Genomic DNA, 21,262 nt, shown 5'->3' with positions numbered 1-21,262 from the left:
ATGTTTGACGCTGCATGGTGGGCTTTACTGAAGGTAGCGAAAGGAACGATGCTACCCTGTTGTTTCCCGCGAGTAACCCGTTACGCCCTGAAGAGTAATCTACTAGTAGCCTCCTTTCCTTTTCTTATTCGTTCTACCCCAACCTAAAAAGCTGAATCTGTATTCACAAAAAGCTCTTACGAGAGAATTGTTCCTAATATTAAACTCCACCCGATCCTGACGCTGTCTATATTTATTAGCAAAGATGACTGGCCACTGGCAAAGATCACGTACGAAATAAAAGCTTTGCGAATTCGGCCCCTGTAGCCTGCTTCCAAGTTATATATATATCGACCACGGATAACACAAGTAATGCAGATGGGAAAGCCGGACGCCTCGAGTGCAGATGTCGCCTGATCCTGCACCACAGCCCCACACGAAAGCAGAGGAATCATCGACGAGAAATGCACTCGCGTCAAAAGCATCCTTGTCCTTCCTCCTCCCTTCGACAGGAAATGGGTGCACGGAGCGTTTTGACGACCGGTACACCTCAGGGGTTGAGGATCTTCTGTGCGTATCTCCGTTTGTTTTTTTCTAATGATATAATATGAGGAGATGGTAACGCACAAATAAGGCGCCGGCTACTCCTTAGCCTCTTGAATGTGTCTAACCTACAACATACAGTATTCAAGATTTGTCGTTGCTTGACAAATACTTGTCAAGCAACGTTTTCACACTAATATTACAACGTAAAAAAACTACGTGGTACATCCAAGTAACTCCACGACACTGTAGAAGAAGGTCTAAAAAACACCAATAATACTGTCACCTAACCATACAGTCTGTAAACTAATGTAATACAGTCTCTAATGTAAGACAGTCTCTAGTCAGCGGGTGGTGTATACATTGCGTAAATGCATTATCACATATAGTCAGAACAGAATAATCAGCATAACATAATCCACAAACATATACATATACAGCGGCGTTGAAATACATGGAACACTATAAGCGGTAATAACAGCCGACGATGTCGCTGTCTCCGAGAAAAGTTTTTAATGCTTTTAAAGCGCTCTTCTTCAAGGCCGCTGTTGACCAAGGGCCCAAAAGTTTCCTTAAACTGAAACGTCTGCGGTCTAATTGTAATTAGAGTTAATTGAAGTTGGCGTCTTGGTGTGTCGTGATGTGGGCGATCTAGAAGGAGGTGGTATACATCTTCATCTACAAATCCACAATCCCATTCGGGGGTTTCCGCACGGTCAAGTCTATGTAAGAAATGTTTTGTGTGGGCAGTGCCTAGCCTTAATCGATGAATAAGGGTTTCCACATTTCTGTCCAATGACAATGGAATTTTGAATCCAATTATTTAATGTGATTAGCTTTCTCAGGATAATTCACGCACTTTGCGGTCGCTATCGATCTGTCTATCGGTGTCTTCCTGCCAACGTGGGTCATTAGGTATTCATGGTCTAATAGGTAGAGCCTCGGGCTGCTATGCTGCGGGAACTGGCTTCGAAACCAACCGTCGCATCAAGTTGGCTCACTGCGTGTGTGCCACAGAATATGCGCCACTCTTCAACCACAAAAAGATGTATTTTATAATTTATCCGAAGCGGGGTGGAATTGAACCCGCGTCATTTATATTCAGATAATCTTGTCTGAATATATACTCACACCCACAAGGACTTCCTGCACGGAACGATGAACAGTGATTGAACACAGAACGTTCAGGTACTTATGTTTTTATTTCCGTTTGCTGAATATTTTTTCTGTCTCCTTTACGAGTTGATCTCCTTAGACTTGATCAGTCTTCCATATTTCCGGTGGGTTTAGTGACGTGTGTCCAAACCCGTACACTCCCCGACTATCCCCTTTCTGTTGTCGTGTTTTCTTTTTTTTATTATTATTCCCTTCACTGTTCATGCACGTTCGAGAAAACTGCTTTATTGCAGCGACGCCTTCACTGCACCTCATAGTGTCATTTTTTATTAATTCATCAAGTTATAATTTGCGGAAATGCGGGCAACTGTAATTTCTAATTATCTCCAAATAAATAAATAAACCTAATAAAAGCGGCAGATACACGAACAGTCGTTGTTGCCGCGGTTCATCTTCAATATTCTCACTATACAGGGACCAATACAAGGAATAACCCACTCCGAGCTGAGTATCATGTGCAGCCTTTGTCATGAATTGCGCAACGGTCCGCGCAGCAGGTCATACTGGCACGCGTAGACTGCTTTGCTTTTTTACCACTCACAGCTTTTTTGGCGGGTTATCTCTGTTATCGAGTTATCACTCGGTGTTTTCTTATCATATTGTACATGCGGCGTGAATGGTGTTGTAGTAGATTCTGTAATGTACACGAGGACCTCTGGTTACTCTGCAAGATATGGTGATGCATGTATAAATAGGGGATCAACGTTACCTTCAAGGAGTTTTTTTTTATTATTATGGAGTGACAGCCCCGCACATTCTCACCAGCAGAGGTGAATCCAGCGTTTTCGCCTACTTTATCTTTAAAATTCTGCTGAACTAGATGGAGTTCAACTGCTCTTGCTCTGTTATATTAATTTTCTAGACTGATTGAAAAATAAAAGCTTGTTGTTCCGGGCTAGAATACTACCATTGGCGGAATCGTCGTTTCATGATCTGGCATACAAGTTGTCAAAATGTTCGAGTTTCATCCTAAAACATGTAATACAAACAGTCACATCAAGAATAATCTTTTTGGCAAAATTGCCTTTGTCAAAACCTCTGGAAGGGAATAGAAAACGCTTCCTCTTCTACGCCGCATACTAACGTTAACCGATTCCCCAGTAAGGTGGCGGCAGCCGGCTTCACTATCAGGGCATCATCTACACTTCAGAGCTGTTGTTCTTTAAATATCCTTGGTTACCCACTAGTTTATGTCCCGGCGAGTGTCCTAGACATTGTCGTTGTGATTTCAGTGTTGCTTGTTTTTTGGGACACAATTTCCTTCAGTAAAGAGGTAGATCCTCAGTTCTCACTCTTGACAATCTTTTATTTCTTCACCGTCCTGACAACGTGACAACATGAATCCCACTAGGGTACGTATTACGGGCTAAAGAAGTTCCCTAAGGGACGAGAATAGAAGGCAGGAGTGACTAGGAGTACAATTTCACATGGCCTGCCCTTTTCAATAAGGAAGCAGCTGAAGAACGCAACAATGCTGACTGGACTAACTGTCGGGGTCAAGTGCGCTAGGTAACTCCATGACAGTATTAAATGCTGCACACCATCTTTCGCGCAAGAGATAGGGCTCGTACGTGGCTCTCCTAACCCGGTTTGATGAAACACTTTCTCTTGCACTTTCGAGCAGCGCTAAAAGTGCTTGGCGCGCAACGAAGATGTTCTTAGCCTTTTTCGGGGACACTTTCCTCGACCAGACATTTTAGTTTGTTGTTGTTGTGTCAGCTAGAGCATGCTGAGCGCTTGTGCTAAAGCTGCTAAAGGCACCTCGTGTACATTTAGTGGCATGTGTCGCAAGCATCACTGTCACGTTTGCTTGGCAGAGCCAGTCGTTGGAAAACTCTATTTGTCTCCGCCTAGGATTTGATTCCAAGTGCGCCGCATTGAGCCGTCGTACCGTCAGGTCGTCGGGCCTTCATCGCCCTCATGTCAGTGACGACGCAATCGATGTTGCTGCCTTAGTCGTCGAATGGTCTATTGTTTTTCTGCGCATTTGGGTCTTTACTCCATGTGGCCCTGTACAATCTTTCCTTATTAAATATAATTTGTAGGTGAAACCACATGGTGGAGTACATTTTTTATCTCATTTCTCTGAATGGCTTGCTGGCGGGCCTCATTAACACGGGACTATTTCAAAGAAATATGAAGGAGGAAAAGTATTTACGACTCTTATTTGCCAGTGTGCAGCTTGTGGAAACTTTAAACTTGGAAATATGAGTACATTTAGTTAACGTTAGTGTTCGGGGCCTGCATGCGGATTAAAGCAACAACCCATGACACGCTTTTAAAAAATCACGATGATTGAAATACGCAGGGCACCGTACATAGCTTTCGAGGAGATTGAATTTACTGCCAACGTGATTATATATAGTGTTCACAATATCCACTGCTAAGGATGCAAATGACTTTGAACGCCGCTCCATTTTGAGGAGGTCTTATAGGCCGTTATGCCAGGCCGCGCAACGCTGTGAGAAAGCCCAGCACTAAACGCGCATCTTCGACCGTGAGCCGTTTCTTTCTGCCCCAGGCTTTCATGTCGGGGATTGCGCCGGTTGTTTATGCGCGCGTCTTCCCGACAGCTGAGCTGCCTCAGCGCTGAGGGAAGAAGGATAGGGCTGTGTACCGGTTGCTTTCCCTCATCTACTTCGGAAACGCAGAAGCAGGAGGCTTGTGAGGTAAACCGTTCTAAGTATCGACGCATGAAATTTGGTTGCAGAGATGCTTCGCGGTCACTTGCTTTGTTGTGCCTAAATTTCCTTGCTGTGCCTAAACAGCTTTCCTGTTGGACAAGACTAAGAAGAAATTTGGGCCCGCTGAAAGGCGAAACAAAATTTTCGTCTCAATAAAGTCAGCGGATTCACGTGAAAAAACAAGAGACTAATTTCCTTGTGGCGTTGAATGGACAAAAGTGGGCTAAAACTCAGAGCTATAGGCTGAAACTGCACTACATGAAAATATAAGGAACTGACAACTGTGCCATTATCATCATCATGAGCCTATATTTATGTCCACTGCAGGACGACGGCCTCTCCCTGTGATCTCCCCTGTCTTGCGCTAGCTGATTCCAACTTGCGCCTGCAAATTTCCTAACTTCATCACCCCACCTAGTTTGATGCCGTCCTCGACTGCGCTTCCCTTTTCTTGGTATCCATTCTGTAAGACTAATGGTCCACCGGTTATCCATCCTACGCATTACGTGGCCTGCCCAGCTCCATTTTTTCCCCCTAATGTCAACTATGTAATATCGGCTATCCCCGTTTGTTCTCCGATCCACACCGCTCTCTTCCTGTCTCTTAACGTAAAGCCTAACATTTTTCGTTGTATCGCTCTTTATGCGGTCCTTAACTTGTTCTCTAGCTTCTTTGTTAACCTTCACATTTCTGCCCCCTATGTTAGCGCTGGTAGAATGCAATGATTCTACAGTTTTATTTTCAACGACAGTGGCAAGCTCCCAGTCAGGATTTGGCAATGCCTGCCATATGCACTCCAACCCAATTCTCATGATCAGGGTCCCGTGTGGTTAATTGCCCTAGATAAACGTACTCTTTTACAGATTGTAGAGGCTGACTGGCGATCCTGAAGTCTTGTTCCCTTGACAGGCTATTGAACATCACGTTTGTCTTCTGCATATGAATCTTCAACCCCTCTCTTATACTTTTACACTTTTTACCACTATGGCTGCGCCATAGCCATGGCCATCAGATATTTTCGTCTCACTCCTCCGGCCCCCGTCGACGTCGCCTGATAATCAATGTATTTTAACGCCATAGCGTTAAGGGCCCCATGTCGCAGAAAATACGGCGTCGGCGTGGGCGTGGGTGTCGGCGTCCGTGGCGGAGAAAATCATCCCGAACAACCCCGACCGCGCAGGCCCTCCGCGTGGCGCAAGGTGTTAGTGAACAAAAATTAAATTTCTCACAGTGAAATCTGTCAGAAAAATGGTAAAGTACGACTTAACCACAACCTACAGACATGGTGGCGTCAGACTGTAATTTTAATGTACGAGAAAACATAATTCTGTTACGAGGAAACTCAAACACAAACCCCGTTTCCAGCATTTCTACCATACCAACAGCGGCGCGCTCGGGTAGGCTACTTGCGAAAATCTTATCCTGATGGCGCTCGCATGCTCAGCAGGTCAAATTGGTACTTGGCCTGCCTAATGCGTTTTGGGCACATGCGCATCGGGGCAACAGCAAACAATAAATAAAATAATGAAAAAGGTCCTAGGGTCTTCACATATTATTATAGGACGACTTATACTGCCCCTGGAAAAACGTCTTCCCAGCAATACATTTCTCTTTAAAAGTGAAGCCGACATTGAAGGGATTGGTGTAAGCTTGGTCTTTGTAAGCTGGCTTTCCTACGTTCTATGTTGCAGTGAAGCCTACTAAAGAATGCGAAGCGAATGGGGCCCGATAACGTTATCGCGTTCAGCTCTTAAGGCGAACCGTCCTCCAATTGATTTCAAGTACGGAAGCGTGTATATTAAAAAAAACGCGTATTATGAAAGAGTCGTATGTTCGGGCGGGTATTGTGCCGCTTCTGGTGTTTGGTTGGTATTGTGGTGTTTGTGCTTACCCGCTCTTGAATCGAAGCTGTCTTCATAGTATCGGGAAAGGTTTTTATGCATGTGGTTGGTGATTCAGCTGTGGAGAGGACGAATGTAGAAAGAGGAAATCCAGAGTGGCGAATTTGGGGGAGGGTATTGCGGGGAGGAGGAATTTCGGGAGGGGGAGATGGGGAGAGAAGGGTCTAAGACGTCATCTGCAGCTGCAGCGGAGTACATAGTTGTGCTCGGTCGGCCCATAAAGGTCACGCCCAGTGTTGCGTGTTGTGTAACACTACACTCACGTTAATACCCGCGTTCTAGCTCGACCATACACTACTACACACGACAAAAGCGAGGCATGGATGGCTCCCAAACGCCTTCAGAATGCAGACAATGGAGCGGCCCGTCGACCTGTGAAGACTGACATAGCACGTGAGGTAGTTTTAGCCAGAAGGCGAGAAGCAAAGCTTCGCCTTCGCTTACTTTGACACTTATCTTCGATTGTTTCTGCAGACCTTTTTTTTGTTTTTAGCTTTCGATGTCGTTGCCTCTTGAGTGGATGGAGTGTTTGTGCTGTGAGTCTTTCTATATACTATTGGGGTTCTGCTTGTAGTCACTATTGTTGCTTTGGCCGCTATGTAGACTATACAATGTGCTTCAAATAGATAAAAAGTTCTAAATAAAGGGCAGTGAAGATGGAAATGCCTATTTTCCGACAACGCATTACTAGCGGTGGCGGACGTGAGCGAAACAACTGATAATCATTGGAAAACAAATATTTAAAAGAAATTCGCTACTTATTATTACGACTACAGTGCACATGTTGCAGTTGTGCCATTGACACCGGTCAGTGCTGTAGGCGTGTATGTTTTGCGCGAACCTTGCGACTAGCCCCCGTTTCGAGATGCCCGCCAGCACACTGTGTCACAAAATGCATTTGTGATCAATTCGTTTTTTTTTTCGCATTGTGCTAAGTAGAGATTTTCGGAAATTATTAACTGCCGGGTCCCTTCATTTCAAGTTTAGGGATGGATATCTCGAAGCTATGTGCCTGGGGGATCCTAAGTGCACGGACCTTCAATTCCGCAATTCAAACGTGTGTTATAACGATAATAATAAATATAATTGCGATATTTAGATAAGCAATAAGGCAGTCAGGGATTATGACGCATTGATTTCATTCAGACGCCATTAGTATATCATTCCCAAAGCAAAGACACTATTATCGCCACTGCATATTGTTTAAAACATATGGCTCTTCCCGTTATATGCACATGGTTACATGATGCCTCCTGAAGTGACCACGCAATCTCAAGCAGAGCAACCGAGCCAAGAACCTTATTTGCGGGTGTCGCGTGCAATATATAGCACACAGCAAGAAAGAGGGGAAGGGACAAAATAGAGAACGAGGGTAGAAAGTGATTACATCTGGTGCCCAGATTCATAGGCACGCACGGTGCATGACGATATAACACCTCCGTATTTCTTTTTATTTTATTTTCGTAATAGATACCATGGAGAAAAAAAAGTACGGTGGCGCAGTCGTATATAGCCTTCAACTTTGAGAGAAGAAATTTTCATTGTGCATACAAATTACAGTGCCTTCTTCGAACGCTTATATTTCATTTTATTGTCGTCATGATATAAGATAGAGATGGTTATTCTTGTAGCGGACGGACACAGTTGTACAGAATTGTCTTCAAGTGAGCTAGTTGGTGCATGGCTAAGGCGAGATTTGGCAGTTGAAGTGAAACAAGCTACAAAGGGTCACAGACATGGACGTCGCTGTCATGCCTATGCCCGTCTCCCCATGCACCTTGTTTCTGTTTCGGTTCAGTTGTTAAAAACTCCCCTTAGACAGCCTTACAGCTTTAGGGTGGAGAGTGTCATTCAAAGTTGCTGCTGAAAAACAGAATTGGCACAGTTCTTGTCGTACGTGTTTTGGAACATTTCTTATCCTTAACTCCGCTACCGTGGGCTATTTACGGTTATTGATTTATGCTAAAATTGTGCATCGTCCAGGCGCAAGCAGCAACCATAAACGTCTGCTTTAAAAAAAAAGAAGCTTATGCGCATATTTAAGCACACAAGCAGCGTCTTTCTTTTGCACATAAAAACGTCTAGAGATTCTTGTGTTGATTTTAAAATTTTGACAACAATGTTTAAGTTCAATTGTACCGGGAATAATCAGCTGTGAGTCTCCATATGGATCATGGATATGGCATTTCCCACTGCCTTAGAAAGACCAGCGAGCGGCAAAACCCAACAGCCGTACGAAGCTGTTGGCGGTCTGCCTCATTCTCAAATATTTCTTACGAAGGGGTACTTAGTAACCATGGAATATATTGCTATTTGCTGTACGTCCAGAATCCGCAGCACTATACGAGAGGTATCTTTTGTGAGGGGTGTCCGGAATGTTCACCACCCGAGGTCCCGCCTACCAAGCTAGGTAGCACGAGCGCCTGTTCTTTCTTTTGTTTCTTCTTTTTTGATATGGCGAAGCTGTCTATGGCTAGGATCCGGGATTTTATGGCGTCCGCGCGGCAAAGCTCTCCTCTAAAAAGTGAGAATGAAAGAGTGAACTACAATAGAAATACGCGTCGGAGAGCTCGATTTAACTGCCACCTGTGTCTAAAGCAATGCGTTTTTGGGATTGCATGAAGTAGTACCTGACGTAGTGTGCGCCTGATAAGGCGTAGAGGAAGTAAACACTAGGAGGGAGTGTCACTTGATTCCGCTAGCCTTGGCAAGCCAACCTCCTCTGAAGCCGCCCCTCCCTCTCTCGGGGGCCTGTGCGCGGTGCCTTTTGGGTAGGAATAGGCCCACAAGGTTGCCGGAGCATTCGTGATTGTTTGGTACGTCGTAACATTTAGTGGTGCCTGCTGTCACAGGCTTGGAGGCCTGAATGCGGGCGGTGGTTTTCTGCTACGGCGCGCGTCGTTCTTCGCTTCAAATGCGATGCCTTGAAAAGTGGAGCAAGACTGGGGCGCCTGACTCATGAAGACAGAAAATTTTCAAGGCGTCACTTGCGCTTACCACCGCGATTAGTGGAGTTGCCAGCGCATCTCGCCTCGAAACCCGTCCAGAACGCCAGAGTGTGGTTTATTTTTCCCACGTACTCCTTAAGTTTCGTCAAACCAGCTGTTGTGCACTTTAAACTACAGTGCGAATTATCTTGGTAATTTTTGTCCGGCTGTCTTGCTCCTAGGAAGAAACGACATCTTTTGAGCGACACTTTTTTGCCGGATTTTCGCTTAATAAAAGGCTCTGGTGAGCGTCTTTTGTTTTGAGAGAAATAAATAGCATTAGACTGCATTCTAAACGCCGAAGTCGTCGCCGTTTATTCAGATTTACATGCACTATTTTGTAAGATTGTGTGGTGCGACGACGCTGTTCAGGCGCGCCTCGGGGATCCATTTTCGTTATATAATAAAGCAAATGGACGGAATTTGTGCATTATCTAGAATTTATTCAGCTGTTTTCGAATGAAAGTATAGCTCCACAGCAGAATTATGTCCTAGAGTCAAACACTGCCAGGGGGACCATTCTTTCTCTGATAGTGTGAAGCGGTATAAGAACTGAATACATAGCGGCAAATGAAAAAGGTCAGAATTTATTTGCACTTGTGGATTCATTGTGTTGCTGGTGTACTTGTGCTATGGAAAGCACGTTTTTATGACAACAGTAATTGTTTCATTCTTCATTCAATGTTTATTGCACCTGTAGAAGCCAGAAGATTTCACATTCATACAGAAGGAAGCCCCATTTATAATTTCAATGAAGTACATTGCAAAGATTATACACGAAAGAAAATTATAAACAGCAGGTAGGAAAACTTCTTGTGCCACTGCTCTATGGTATCAGTATTAGCATAATTGTATGCCATAGGACATTTGTATAATGTTATACAAAGTAAACTAAATCACATGTAGGATTGATACCTTTAATAAAACTGATCAATGGGATCAGCTATCCTTGAATGTAGCTGCAGTTTTGCTTAATGCCTTGTAGCCTATGCAACGCCTTCACTACAGGGCTATAATTGCATAATATATATATATATATATATATATATATATATATATATATATATATATATATATATCTGCGCTGTACTCACAAATAGCACCAAATTGCACCTCTGCACACCACCAAGGCCATCCGCTAGAAAGTGTACCAATCGGCAGGCTTCGGTGATTGTGCTTGTCAGAAAAATAAGCAATAAATATGCAGTAATCGAAAAAAGGAGTGGTAGTTCACAAAGTCAAAGTTGAAAGAATTCATGTGAGGTTAGACCCACAAACTAAGTATGTCAACTTTAATTTACAATGCATTTTGCTGCAAGTAAAATGTACAAAAAAGCTCATGTATCACATACCTAGAAAAATATTAGCACTGTCCAGGCGGAGCCACACACAGCAAAATTAAGAGGTGACAGCTCTATTACACTGAGAACCTCAAATAAATGCATATTTCACGGTATTTGAAACACTTATTCAGTGGTATACACCAAATGTTCGTGGTTACAGTGAATCTGACATCCTGACAGGCTATTGTAAAGCAAGTGAAGAAAGGGAGCACATTAAATTATTTTGGAAATAGTAAAACCAACAGTACCGCAGGTGACAAAGGCAAATTTCCACAAAGGTCAGGTAAAAGACATACAGGATCAAACTTTGAAAAATGCATTGTCATCCTCAAGAGTATACTTAGCTCACGCATAATGCATTCAGAGCATTCACAGCATGTCGATGTCATCACACAATTTGCTCTAGTGAAAGGTAGGCCAGCTGACCTACCGTCATTGTCCATGCTGTTAGCTTGGTGCAGAACAAAACAATTGTTTAAGCAGGATTCGCATGCAGGTGATCCGAGCTGTAGCATTCAGCAAGACAACAAACATGTACTTGTACAATTTACAATGAGGTATCACATTTTCCCTCTATAAAAGTATGACTCTGCATACAATGCTCTTGAACAATATATGCCCTTTACAAAGTCACTCAAAAACAAATACCTTAACATAGAACCTGGTAGGACAGCCGAAGTTGATAGATAAAGGAATAATTGTTTGGGCCATCATGAAGCGTAATTCACCCACGAGGAAACTTGTGTAGCAGTTTTTCCTGTACTGCGAGTGGCAGACACCCAAGCTCAGACACCCTGCATGGGTCGGCAGAGTAGCCATGACCTTGTAAAATTGCTTCCGTGAGTGATTCGCTCACTGCAAGGCTTCTCTGAGGGGCAGCCAGGTTATTTACATCAATGGAGGATGGTTTTTCAGAGGAGCGTACAAAGAGAATTTTGATGTGTTCCAATACAAAGCAATTTCCGCCATCAATGTCCTTCACCTCATTGCGAACTATCAGACGCTTCAATGCTGCTGCAAACTGCTTTGCTGTTGGGTTGTCATTGCAGCACTAAAATGATCTTATTGCAGCAAAAAGTTACCCAAGGTGGTCCTGACTCAGCTTGGAAGTCAGAAGATATGCCAATAGGCCATTTTCTGTAACCAAGTGGTTGCATAGACGGTTGTGTAAGCACACCACAAAGCCAATGAAGCCTGTCATTTGGTTGGTCCTTGTCATTAGTTTACCAGCTCCAGATTCCCTAAGTGAGCAAAAGTAGGCCTTCAGTTCTTTGACATAAGCAGTGACAGGAGCCACGTTTTGAGGACACAGCGGCCTTTTCTATCCTTCTTGTCTTGAATGTCTTCAATTTAAAATGTCAAATGCGTTTTGACATGTCTGATAAACTCTTCTGTTGCAAGGCATTTGAAAATGTTGGAATTTTTCGAGCTCTGCTTTCACTAAGAGCATCTGCTACCGATTGACTAAACGCTTGAGCCAACAATGAGACTTTCATGGGCTGGTTTTTCCCATTAATATGTGCCTGTCTAAGTTTGTTGGCCAAATGTTGGCCTCCTGTGTACTGGATTTCATGTAGATCATCAATGTGCATGTTTCCACAATATGAACTGTTTGTTCGTATTGACAATAGCCTTTTTATCACACAGGGTGTTCCGCAGAAGCTTTAACATGTGACAGGGATCCAACATGGAAAAGACAGGTTTTTTTGTAACTGGATGCGGAAAAGAACCATCCAGCTCAGTCAGGTCCATCTTGCAGCCAAGGCTGCGCAGCATTGACAAATTTGCCGCAGCGCCATCGCAGGTCAAACTCACAATGTGGGCACCTTTTTCATGAGCGAAACTCATGAAAAAGGGGCACACATTGTGCAGCACCAAATTGCACCTCTGCTCACCACCAAGGCCATCCACTAGAAAGTATACCAATCGGCAGCTTCCATCTGCCATTGACTGCAACAAGCATTGAAACAAATGCACCTTTGGCAACTGGAAAGCTGTCATCATTGACATCAATGCCCATGTCAACATATCCATGGAACCTTTTTTCATCCCACTTCACATGTCTCCGAATGGCCATCTCATCCACAACCGGATTGCATAATGGGGAGTGGCCGTGTTGTGAATGTTGCTTTAGCTCCATAGCCACTGCATTCAGGGCCTCCTTTGAAAAGCCAGCCGTCCTATCAATGGATTGATACCATTTACACAGTCTCTTTGGATGCAGGAGGCATGTGTTAACAGCTCGTACATATCGGCATGCCTTAGGGGAATAAAAATGCAAAGTCAGTGCAAATGCCCTGAGCTCTAGCGAGTAAGCTGGTGACAATGCTGCACCAGTCTTTTCTACCCCACCAAGACTCTGCAACATGGCGACATCCTCATTTCCTAGAATGCGATTGTCAGATAAATCTTCTATGACATCTTGGAGATGAACAACCTTTTGCAAATGCCGGTGACGGGATTGCTGCAGTCTCGATCTTCTTCTTGGTCGCAGTTTGTAATTGTGAGTAACGCCGTACTTCATGCCTCAGAAAAGCCTTCTCAGACGTGTCTTCTGCTGGCTGTGGCTGCAAAATGTCACATGCAAAAAAAACAGGTGCATGAGCAACCAACATGACACAAATCACGTAAGCAGAACAAAGTACTTACTTGTTGTTTCATACGTTTTTGCGCAAGCTATGAGGAATATAATGCTAAATTTTAGGTCATTACCTTGCTCATGACGGTTTCCGTTTACACTTTTGTGAACTTTAAAACTTTGAGGGCATAAAACTGCCATCCACACGAGCTTGCTAGTGCCACTTAATTTTGTTTGTTTATTTATTTGCCAAATACTGCCGGCTCATCTGGGCCCAGGCAAGAAAGGTAAAAGTACAAAACAACTAACACAGAAGAGGCCAATGTAGCAAAGTTCAACGCGGAATGCTTCAAAGAAGCCTTTTAGTTTGAGTGGGCAAAATATACTGAGCTCACATTCCTACACAAAAGATCACTTTTGTTTGCCTGTATCACGGCTCATTGTGACCGATCGAACAAATAAAGAGCATATAAAATTGTGAAAAACCTGTAGGTCTTCAGATTCATTGTGTCATTTCAATGGAAAAGAGAAATTGAAAACGGATTAATGGCCGCCAATTGGTGTTTAATGCAAACCCTGAGGAAACTGATACTGCTGCGGGTGAATATGAATATTGCAGCTTTTAATTACATGGTTGCCATGATCATAAATGTTAGTGACCAAGTGCAGTTACATGAGTGGCATTTATTATGCTTAAGCTATTAAACAGTTGCCATGAAAATAAATGCTACTTCACTTGCAGGTCTTCGCACACATGAATTCCTTCCTAACCTCGGCGCAACCTCGGCGCGCGTTTGCCATGCCTACTATCTGCGCGTATTCTGAAACTCCCGCAGCAGACGAAACCGAAGCCACCGAAGCGAGCCGAGTAAAATCTACCACTTGCCTATCACGTGAGGGCCTATTTCCAACCATCCCATTCCTCTAAATTTTTATGACTAGGGTTCAAGATTATCACGTAACGCTCCCTCCTAGCTTTTTTTCCTTCCTCCATGTGATAAGGCGACCAAGGAGTAAGGGTTCTCGGCGCAACCACGCGAACGCGCTCGTACCACTGCTCACGCGATAATCGTCGTCGTCGTCTTCCACAGCTGACTCTATTGCCGCTCATCATTAAAGAGTAGAATTTCACTTCTCTTCTGTCGTCATAATGGGGAGGCCGCGTTTACGGGTGTACGAGCCATTGCTTAAGGGGGTATGTCCGTCTTACGTGACGGACAGATTTAATAACAGAGGCGATACGCGAATGTGTGTGTGTACTTATCGTCATGATGACGACCGATCAGGACAATGAATATGTTCGTAGCTTTGTTCTATATTCTGTGTCACCTCTGTGGCGTGTGCTAAACAGCTTCGCTGGTCATCCACCTTCACAAATATGAATGGCGCATTAATTTCTTCTTGCTTTTTTTTGCCACATCACGCTGCTGGCAGTCGCACCCACGACATCGCTTTTAGCAGCAGAGCATAGCCATTTAGCCATTGTGCCATGTAACAGTGGGAACCATTCTCTAGCTGGTGCCGTGTGTTTCGAAATCATTTGAATTTGCCATTACTTCTCACGACTTCGTGAAACCCATTTTTTTTATTATTCGACGCCAAAATGGCGTACTTGTCTAAATCGTTCCCTGACTTTTTGATTAAGCCTTCCAAAATCCAGGCTGTACTTGAAGGATGCAGATACTGTACCACGTCAGATATCCGTTGACGTATGTCTTGTCGATGATATAGCGGCAATTACTGAACAGTTTAGTCGCTACTTCTGTTTCATATGATGGAAGGAACCAACTCACGATAATGTTCTTCCAGTTCTATCCTCCACTTTATAAATACGAGGATATATTTTCTTTGCTGCTTAATCTTAAAACCAAATCCTCAACTGGTCCAAGCGATATCCGAAACATATTCTTGCAATGACACGCCCTAGCACCTGTGTTTTATTTTTCCATTGATAGCTCTGCTATTCCTGATCATTGGCGTACGGCACATAAGATAGCAGTGTTTAAACCTTTGATTGACATTGCGATACATCGGTCCCACTTTTCATGGCAATTTAACTGCGCCGGAGCACTGAAACATAACTACGATTGAACGTTTCAGTGAGGCTATGTTTCCACACACTGCTCCAAAAATGTTTATGTTTAATGTCAAATTTTTCAAAAACTTTAACTGTCAGCATGAATGGAAAGGACGAAACAGTCGGCTACACCTACTGTTTACTTCCTGTGCCTCTTCCGCTATGTTCTATTTACGCTAGGCACCATAACGACAAATAAAGTATCTCTTGAGCGAAATTTATTGCTTGTCCATGAGTAGAAACGCAAGAAAAGCCCAAGCCCATTTCCCGTATACTCTTACTGGGAATATTTCTAAATGTAAGATATGAATTCGAGACAGCTGTGTGTGTGTGTGTTTATTTTTATTCTGGTGACGCTAAGTATTTCCCTTTGCCACACCCACTCCTATCCAAAATAGATTGCCTCACTAACACATCACAGTGCTAGACAAGGTGTCTTTTTTGTTACACTATAAAAAATTTTTGAAAATTGCTTGTGGCAGACAACACAATTTTAATCATTAAACTTCATTGCTCGAGGAGGCGGACGTTACATGCACAACAAATAAAATGCATATTCGACTACCTAACGAAATTTTAATACAAGAGTTTTTAACTAATTACTTCACCGACCATATTGCAACCTATGAATTGAGGTCGGTGAGTTTACGAGGCATCTCCAATTAGAAAGCTTTTTGAGGCTGGCACCGGTTTGCCCACAAATTCCCAGGGCATTTGTGGCGATGCCTGCTAAAGCATCGGGATGCTGTCCTTCAGGAACCCTTTTGACGTGGGTTCCATTCCGCTCAGCATAGGAGAAATTCAAGGGATCGTTTTCGTCATTGATGAGTGGCATATTCCAAGTGGTGCAGCCCAGTTACCCAAGTTGCCGTCAAAGACGTTCATTGCAGAGCGACACACACCCTAAGGGCACATACCGAGTTACCCAAGCTGCCATGAAAGAGTTTTCTTGAAGACCAGCTAGCACAGACCAAGTGGCTAATACCCATTGCTCCAAGTCGGCGTCAAAGAGTTTCTTCGACCAGCGGTATTTACCGACTTCCGCATTTACAGTGACCCATGTGAGCGCGAAAATAGTTCGTTGAATTGCGGCTCATTGGCAAACAATGAGTGACCCAAGTTGTTCCGACGATTGATTTAGAACCTTTTTCCTTCAGCACATCAGCCCGATGCGCTACCCATTCGACCACGAGCTACCCATTGACCCAGGTAGGCCGCAAAAAGCTGGAACAACGCTATCTTTCCCAAGTGACATAATTTTAATTCATTCCAAATAAAAACAAATTGAGGACGCTTAATCTTTGCCTTTAAGGGTGGACCGTGATAGCATTAAAAGATCCCTGACTGCTTCTCACGCTTCCGGCAACTGCAGCTTATGTAACCGTAATCTTTACCGGGAAACGCTGGCGGCGAACGCTATGCACGAAGACTAGCTCTCTGGTAGAAACGCGGGCGGCCGCTTGTGTGGGCCCATCCCGGAGGTAGGGGACAGCCGTGCCAAAAAAAAAGCATAATTTTCAGTTATCTGTTATTGTTCCGCACTTTGAGTATTTCAGTCTGAGATGATTTGGCATAAATCTGCATTGTCGGTGTTTTATTTCATTACATTTGTTTGTGGGCTGCCATTCTCCAAATTCCGAGGAATACCTTTGTCAGGAATATAAGACAAGGTATGAGCAACCTTACTAATATAACCCGCATATGTCATACCACATGTCACATAGCAGGACGTGGCAAATACCTATATATATATATATATATATATATATATATATATATATATAATCATATCAGACGAAGCCAACAAACAATGACACCAAGGACAACATAGGGAAAATGACTTGTACTTACTAATTCAATTAACGGAATGTTAAATTAATGAAAATGAAAATGGATGAAAAACAACTAGCCGCAGGTGAGGAACGATCCCACGTCTTCGCATTACTCATGCGATGCTCTTACCATTGAGCTACCGCGGCGCCATTTTCCCATCCATTTTCTGGGGTACTTGTGTTTTCTACAACTAGAACTAACCCTGGGAGTGTTAGGCAGCGCCACCACTCACAAACCTAGTCGGTGGATGTGAAACATTCTTCCTGCCACAGGCGTCACGAGTAAGTGATCTATTTTGGGGTGAAGGAAATTGGTCAATAAGCCCACATATGCTACCTGAAGGCATCAATGTTGCCGGATTCGAGCCCTCGTTATGCAATGAACGAGATGAAAGGGAAACGAGGGGCCCGATTTTTATTAATCATATCATAAGAAGCCAACAAACAATGACACGAAGGACAACACAGGGGAAATTACTTGTGCTTACGAATTTAATTAAAGAAATGATAAATTAATGGAAATTAAAATGGATGAAAAAAAGTCACAGGCCTGCGCGGCACACGCAGCACAGTCACAGCGTAAGCTGGTTGAACTGCGCAAGAGTAGCTCCAATTTCGGCACCACGCACAACAGGGTCTTCGCGGCGAAGTTTGATTTTGACGAGAACGATCTGAACTGTCCGCCCGGCGTCGACGGCAAGCTGCGGCTTGTAATGCTCTCTGTACAGCAGTCTGCTGAGCCCGGTGATGCCTGGTTGTAGCCGCGCACGTAGCTCTACGATTCGCTTCTTCAGCAGCGGTTCGTACCTTGCGAGGAGACGCCATAACGTGTACCGAAGAGATACCCAGAATACGTGGCGCAGATCTAACATCGGGATAGCGTTGACTGCGCGCCTCGTCTGAATCGCATTTCGCCATCTGCGCCTGCGCGCGGGGCGTTTGCAAGAGCCTTAACTACATGGCGCCACCATACTGGCGGATGCTCGGGTCGTCTGCGCCTGCGCGCCTGCCTATAGGGCGTGTTTAAGGGCAATTTTCGGCAGCCTGATAGCAAGCGCTTGCGTGGCTCAGTGGTAAAGTATCCGACTCCCGCGCAGCGGGCCTGGGCTAGATCCTGGCGGAGACCCGGTATTTTTCTTCACATTTCCGTCGATAGCAGTCCCGCGGCGGCGGCGGCGGCGGCGGCGGCCGATATCATACCGAACCGAAACGGCTGTTGGAATGAGCCCATAACAGCTTACGCAGTAAAACAACTGGCCGCAGGTGGGGAACGATCCCACGTCATCGCATTACGCGTGCTCTTTCACCGTTGAGCTCGTATATATATATATATATATATATATATATATGTGCTCCTATTCAAAAAATAGGAGCACGTAGGCAAAACATATAACAGGACTTTAATGACGTTTCGGCCGGCGTTCGGCCTTCATCAATGCCGGACCCCGGCCGAACTGTCAGTAAAGTCCTGTTATATGTTTTCTTACTTGCTGCTATTGTTTTAACTATTTCTGTTCCGTCCCCGGTGAGTCATTGCTTCATATATATATATATATATATATATATATATATATATATATATATGTACATGCCACGTCTTGCTACATGACATGTGGTATATGCGGGTTATATTGCCATACCATAAGGTTGCTCATATCTTGTCTTACATTCTTGACACAGTTATTCCTGGGAATTTTGAAAATGACAGCCCACAAGGTGGGATATACCTAGGTACATACCTATATATATATGATAAGAAGCCAACAAACAATGACACCTAGGACAACATAGGGGAAATTACTTGGCGTACTCATTGAATTAAAGAAATGATAAATTAATGAAAATGAAAAATGGTTGAAAAAACAACTGGCCGAAGATGGGGAACGAACCCCCGTCTTCACATTACGCGTGCGATTTTATCGTATGATTAATAAAAATCGCGCCCCTTGGTGCCCTTTCTTCTCGTTCATATATATATATATATATATATATATATATGCGTGTGTGTGTGTGTGTGTGTGTGTGTGTGTGTGTGTGTGTGTGTGTGTGTGTGTGTGTGTGTGTGTGTGTGTGTGGGTGGGTGTATGTATACGGGAATTTTTGCTCACGACACAGGGCCCTCAACGCTATCGCGTAAAAAAAAAGAAGGAAAGAAAAGGTGATAATAATGCTAGGAAATCCGTCTACGGCGCTGGCCTCCTCATTTATTGCAGTACGCGTATAGTTAAAACTTGTTTTTAACTTGTGAAAACTTGTGTTAAAACTTGTTAAGAGGCGTTTTGTTATAAAAAAATGTGGTTGATCCCTCTTATATAGGAATCGGTATAGAACACGAAAGTGAAACGTGTCTTCACAGAAGTAGTGTAATGTTTATTGCACATTGATATATAATGTCTATTGGTGTTTTGTGGCTAAAGCGCCCTTAGGCGTTGATGCACCCACGCTGACGCCTGGTGGCACGTCTCCTCCATCACGACTACCAACGTCGATGACCATGAGCAACCGTCGTGCATATGGAAGCTGCACTACGCTGCACACGCTAGCACAACGCGAAAGACGAAGCACGTAACTGACACACTAATACAACGCGCAAGACAAAGCACGTAACTGAATCGTCACCGAGTCAAATCAGCGCGTACAGCGCGTCGTAATTGCAGCCTCCGCGATCAACTTCAGAAACATTTTCAGAGCTAATTGCGGAGGCCACGCTCCGCTGTGCTGAGTACGGTGAACGCCACCTAGGTGGCGTTGGTAGTGCTTCTTGATGCCAGCGTCCCTTCGAATGCTGGCATCGAGGCATCGTAGTGCTGAGACCACCGAAGCGTTCACTATCGGTGCGCGTTAGTGTCATAATGCAGTACTTCTCTTTTCTGCTCGTAGGCGGCGGCACCGCCCCGAGCAAGAGCGCGGGTACACGGAGGAGTGTTAGATATATAAGGCGCGTCTGTGTAGCTCTCTGCAAATGCGTTTGTGGCGCAATGGGTTAAACGCTCGGCGATCTATCGTCGCGGACCGAGAGGTCGTGGGTTCGATTTCCAAATTTTGCATGTTTGTGGAACTTTTTCTTCTGGTTTCTTTCTTTGTATTATGTTCTATGACGTATTTCCGTGACGGAAATACGTCAGTGAAGTCTTGGTGGACCCCGGCATAAAACACTTTCGTGTTAAAATAAAAATGTGTAGAAGAAGCTTGTTATTATCCTACATACAATAAGCGTTAGCGCGGGAGTAATCTTCAGACAGCAATACGGGGCAGACGAATACATGTAATGGGGTGCATTACTTCGCGCTCACTTACTGAGCCCCCCCCCCCCTCCCTCCTACTCCCGGGTTACTGAAATTTCTGAACGCTCTAAAGCTTTCCGCAAGCTTGGTGCAATAACACAACGCAGCGCTCCTTTCGGCACACGCATAAAATGCGTATATATGATTCTCCTCGCTGCTACTTGCTCCTGAAGAAAAAATACCAAAGTAAAGCAAAATTTGGACATCTTGGACTTTTTATGCGTCACTCTAAACACTTTCGCTAAAGAAACAGGATAGCATAATTACAAGCTACGTCATCATAATGGCTAAAGTAGCGCTTTGAACGCTTTTTCGTTTTTGCGTGTATGTTGTTGGTGTTGTTCGTGTTTCTTCTGACCACATCCGGTTGTATAACATTTGCGCTTTTTGATAGCCCCGACTCCCACAAGCGCAGAATGGCGGGATAGTGACAATCGGAATGCGACATAACGCGGAGGCCATGCGAATATTTATGTCGCAACACAACCCATGGGTGCTTTGCGAAGATGGTGCTCAGTTCTTAAATTGCAGTGAACTGTGGTAGCTTCCCTTTATTATAGAGCACACATTTTGTGTTAAGCCATATTCTTTCTTTTAACTTGTGCATGAATTCGCGATTTGCCACAGAGAAAAATCATAAGGGAGAAGTTTTCTCCCGCCACAACAAACAACAAAGCATTCAGTCTTGCAAAACCCTTTGAAGGGTAGGTTAAAGTGAAGTATACTTAAACTAGTTACTTATGGGAAAACTTACTTAAACTTATTACCATTTAGTGGTAAATGTTGAAAGACGATGGGAAGCTTATCATTTGTGGCGAAATAGCAGCAAAAAGAGCGATGTTCGCACGAAGTTTTGAATAATTTAATTATTCTAATAC

The 21,262-nt window shown here is 44.0% G+C and overlaps 1 non-coding gene across 1 annotated transcript; it reads right to left on the bottom strand.

Annotated features, from left to right (window-relative positions):
- Positions 1-17,175: 17,175 nt before the first annotated feature.
- On the bottom strand, positions 17,176-17,247 carry Trnat-agu (transfer RNA threonine (anticodon AGU)). Its single transcript has one exon. It is a non-coding gene; the product is annotated as a tRNA-Thr (tRNA).
- Positions 17,248-21,262: the final 4,015 nt, after the last annotated feature.

The sequence above is a fragment of the Dermacentor silvarum genome, chromosome 1, assembly GCF_013339745.2.
Source record: "Dermacentor silvarum isolate Dsil-2018 chromosome 1, BIME_Dsil_1.4, whole genome shotgun sequence".
Lineage (NCBI taxonomy): Eukaryota > Metazoa > Arthropoda > Arachnida > Ixodida > Ixodidae > Dermacentor > Dermacentor silvarum.
Note: the sequence above shows the minus strand (reverse complement) of the source record. Positions and strands in the feature narration are given on the sequence as shown.